Consider the following 4,756-nt stretch of genomic DNA (forward strand, 5'->3'; position numbering starts at 1 on the left):
GAGTGTAAAAGCAACCAAACTACTAAAAACAGGAGGAAGAAATGTTTGGGGCAGAGTGAGCAGAAAGAGAAAAGCCCCAGGTTTCTAACGGCGTGAAAAGATAGTAACTGAACATGTTCTGAAGTGGGCAGCCTTCTGGGAGTGCATGGCCAGAGAGCCACCAACTGAGGGACCAGCCCATGGCGGGGGCAGAGGGATGGGTGAACACAAGCTCTGGGCAGAAACCCAAATCCTCCCATATCTATGCTGGCCCCCAGAAAACACAGAAGCTGTTGCCTCATGTCCTTTGCTGAATCTGCCCCTGCCCCCACCAGCTCCCTCCCTGCTCCAGGTCACCCGGGCAGGCTGCAGGCAGGCAGGGCAGCTCAATGGGAGGCTATGGATGCCCTCCTGCCTCAGCCCTGCTCGCTGGCAATAGCCATGAAGAGCCAGAGGCATGAACTACTTAGAGGTTCATCAAACTCTTGACTGGCCAGAGAGAAGGTTCAGGACAAGGCAGCACAGAGATGACAGTGGGGAGCCCAGAATGCCGGGCTCAGCCCACAATCCCTGTTTGATGTGCAGACACATTCCAAAACCAAGAAAGCAAATCCTGGAATGGCTCCTGCCAGTGCAGGTTTGTTGCACGAGGATTTGGGACAGTAGATTCATTTATCGCCTTAAACCAGGTTGCAGCAAGGGCAGACACGTAGTGGGCAAATGCAGAGAGAGCACAGCCCAGGGCCCGACACAGGAAAAGCAACTCTGCTCCTGTCCCACCTCCAACCAAGAAATGCTGCAAAGCCCAAAACTCTGCAGCTAGGACTGGGGAAGCTGCCGCAGCTCATGCAGCAAACCACCATCCCAAAGGCTCTCCAAGAGCCTGGCAGAAGAATCAGCCCAAACACCATGATGGCACAGCGCTGCATCCTTAAATTCTGGCTCTGCTTCACACAAGACTATCCTGCTGCGGACACCACAGGTACCTCATTTCACACAACTAAGATCCCACCACTCCCACAGCTGTAGACAAACTGCTTCAAGCCTTCGATAAAGTTTAGAAAGGTGGCAAAAATAGTAGGTGAAGCTAAGCGGGGAGCAGGGTGGGGGGGTGGAATATTGCAAAACTCCCTCTTTTATCCACCCCAAAGCACTGAGCACCTGGAAACTTTGCAAGGACAGATGAAAAGTAGGAGGGGAAGGAGCAGCTCGCTGCCACTGAAAAGTGAGACAGTAAACTCCCTCCCCCAACCCAGGGAGAAGAAGGAAGCGTAAAGAGGGATGCATGAGAGACAGCAAGATGTGGGAGAGCGGCAGAGATGCAGAGGAGGGAGTGAATCTTGTTGGAATGTCCTTTCTCAAAGGTCATGTTTTGCTACATTAAGCAGAAATGTCAAGAGAAAATTGGATTCTGAAAGAGAAGAGAAAAAACAACAGGCTTTCCACGCAAATAAGGGAATCAAAAATAGCATGATCATGTTATTATAATTTAGGACACAGAGAGATGGAGAAAGGAAACATCCTTACTAATGCAGGGAGCTTTGCCAGGCAGATGTGCTCCACTTCTCGTCTCCTGCAGACCCTCAAAACCAACTCTTACCACTTCCTCCCTCCCCCAGACAACAACCCACAGCACATCTTGGGCAGAGGAGATGAGTCTTCCCTTGCATACATCTGGCAGGAGACTCTGCTCTGAAAGGGCAAAGTTGGCATCCGATCCGATCTGACCATCACCTTCGCAGGGCTGGTTGGGGAGATATGTGCCGACAGCTCCATTTACCGATCAACACGGGGAGGAACATGTTTTGTCTTGGGAAACAGACACCTCAGACACTTTAAATGTCAGAAAGGTCCTTGCAGTGCACCTTGCAAAGGTCCCTGATCTCAGCACAGAGACAGAAAAGGGCTGCACGCAAAAGCACAGATTAAAAACACCCCATTTCAGTTACTAAAACTCCAGAGGTCAGAGATGCCAGAACTGGGTTTCCACGTGCAAAGGGTACACCTGCTGACTTCTGCCACACAAGACAGTCCTATGTGGAGAAACCTCCCTGTGCAGCACTGATTTCTCCCCAGAACAGATCCATCCTGCGCACCCGATGGGGCAGGTTTCCCAAGGAAGATAGCAAGTAATTAGAGACAGTATCACAGTACATGCACATGAGGAGATTAAATTACAGCTCCACGGGTGAAGGTCTGAGCTCCGGCACTTGGTAACTACTGTTCGGCACTCACAAGGGTCACCCCATGCTCAAACCTCAGCTGCGAGAACCAAGTTTTGTAGTATTTTGTAGAGCATACGTGGGGAGGACTGGGGAAAAAAGCCCACCCCTAGGCAGCACTAGTCCTCTCCCAGGTCAGGCTGCCCATTCTGCCTTCCCACTGCTGTTTCCAAGGCTGAAAAACTGTTACCTCCTCCAAATCCCCATCATTTGCAGTGACCCGAAGCCCCATGCTCCTTTGCCCCCCACCCAACCACTTCTCCCCAGCAGGCTGAATCACACTACTCATGGCTCTCCAGCCACTTCCAAATATTTCCTCAGTCCAAATTTCCTTATCCATGCCCAAATTTCCTGTGATATTCCTCACTTTTACATCCTCCCATCTCAACCCCCGTGTCCCAACAAGAGTTGCCACTCCTCATCTGCCCTATCTACTCCCAAACATCCTTTGCAAAACTTCTCCCCTCCAACTAGATCAAGAACCATTTTGCCTATGTAAGGAGACATCCCAGAACAATCAAGTCTTCCAAGCAAAACCTGCACTTTGACAAAATTCCTTCCCCTCCACAAAAGGAGGACGGAGGTCTGTCCTGTCTGTAACAGTAGCATCACCAGTATTTCCAAGCTTGAGCAAAACAGCCCTTATACCACCTCAAACATCTGAGCAGGTTTTTATTTGAAATAAAAATTAAAAAAAAATTAAAAAAAAAATTAATTCAGCCAGGAGTAGAAACCCGACACAGAAAAGTTCAGCCTGAGCAATCGAAAACTGGCAGAGTTATAGGGAAGTGGAAGCAGTCCTGTAGCGGAGCGTGCCAGACAACCTTTATAACAGCCCCTGCATCAGCTCCACCTGTAATAAAATATGGCACATCACACATCAAGGAAACACAGGGGGAGGGAAGCAAAATGCCTTCCTTGAGTACTTCTCAGTGGTGAACAGGAGCCTGGCTCTCTCAGGACAGCCCTTCCATCAGCACTCCTGGAACACACTCACACTGCTTCCTCACCATGGGACATGTTCTCCATCACTCACGAGATGCTGCTTCCCACAGAGACAATCTTTAGAAACAGCTGTCAGGGTCCTTTTTGCCTCCAGAGCAGGTTTCAAAGGAGTTGGGTAGGGAGAGGGAGTTGGAGGGAGCTCACCTGGATCAGGTCCAGGGCAGCAGACACCCAACCCACTCATGACCCAGGATCGACACCACTCTACTCTCCCACTGTGGAAGCCATGCTCCTAAACCTTCTGTTTTGCAGGTGGCTCATCACACCAAATCCCCACCAGCCTTCTCCACCAGCAACCCCACACACACCTCAAAGGCAGGATGTTATCACTAAATGACAGCAAAGTCCCAGTTCTTGCTCCCTCCTCCTCTGTTTCAGGAAGGGGCATGCTGAGTCCTGCACGCTCTCCCACAGCTCCTGCAAGCACTGCAGAGACCTTGCTGGTGACCCAGTGGGGAGGTGACCATTGTCATTTTGTCCCAGTACAAATGACAGATGGGGCCACAGAGGTACATCTGCTGAACAGGCTCCTGCATTTCAAAAGGGAAGGGTGGGTGTGGAACAAAAAGAGGAGTCTGGATCCAGAACAAGCAGACTTCAGTGCAAAGGGAGATGGCATGTTTTCTTTTCCCTCAATTATCCAGCAGCCAAAAGTGTTTCCACTATTAAAGCCATTTTTATTCAGCTAAATTAAGCCAGTTACCTCATTAATGACACCAACAAGCAGGAGCCCCTGTAATTAAACTGTAAGCTATATTACGCAATGCAGTCCAATGCAATGGCAGAAACGCTGCTGCTGGGGAGGGACCCTCTGCGCCTGTTCCTCCTCCACTTGCCCTTGTTTCCAACTTGATACATTCACTTTTTGCATGGGAGAAATTTTTCACACATTTTAATAACACGGTGCCACTCTGAAAACTCCTGATCAGTGGGGATTAGCCACGCAGAGCAGCTGGGACTGAGGGAGCACAAGCACAGCCTGGCAGGAATGAGAGGTGAGATGCACACCCTCAGCTGTAGTTCCTGGTGCTGGATATGCCAATGGCACCAGGTGGGACTCCGTTGATATCCCCCGAGCTCTGGGCACAACGGGTGCTTCCCATCATCTCACGGCTGGCTGCAACCCTGAATGGGTGCTTGTGGCCACAGGCGAGGAAAATGTCAGCAGGCTCATACGCTGCTGTAGGTGTAGGGGTAGCTCCACCCAGGATTCATCTCTGCAGCAAGTCACCTGCTAAAGCCTTGGGTTTGAACCAAAAAAAGCTGGAAAGTCGCTCTGGGGCTTGCTCATCCTGCCAGATAACTCTGGTGACCTCTACAAGCAACATTACACTCCTCACAGCCTGCCCTGCCCTCCTCTTCCCCCTCCCTCCTTTTCCTGTTTAGTAAGCAGCTTTGCTCATTAAGGGGAAGAATGTACTGTCCTCCCTTAACGAACATGCTAAAATTACCCCCACAAGTCCCAGAAGCTGTGGCAGTACAGGCCTCCCCTCAAAGAAGGCTCTGCGAGTATCAGACTCAGCTGAAACCTCCGATAGCTCAGCGCAAAG

Source organism: Buceros rhinoceros, unplaced genomic scaffold, assembly GCF_000710305.1.
Source record: "Buceros rhinoceros silvestris isolate BGI_N320 unplaced genomic scaffold, ASM71030v1 scaffold45207, whole genome shotgun sequence".
In the NCBI taxonomy this organism is placed as follows: Eukaryota; Metazoa; Chordata; class Aves; order Bucerotiformes; family Bucerotidae; genus Buceros; species Buceros rhinoceros.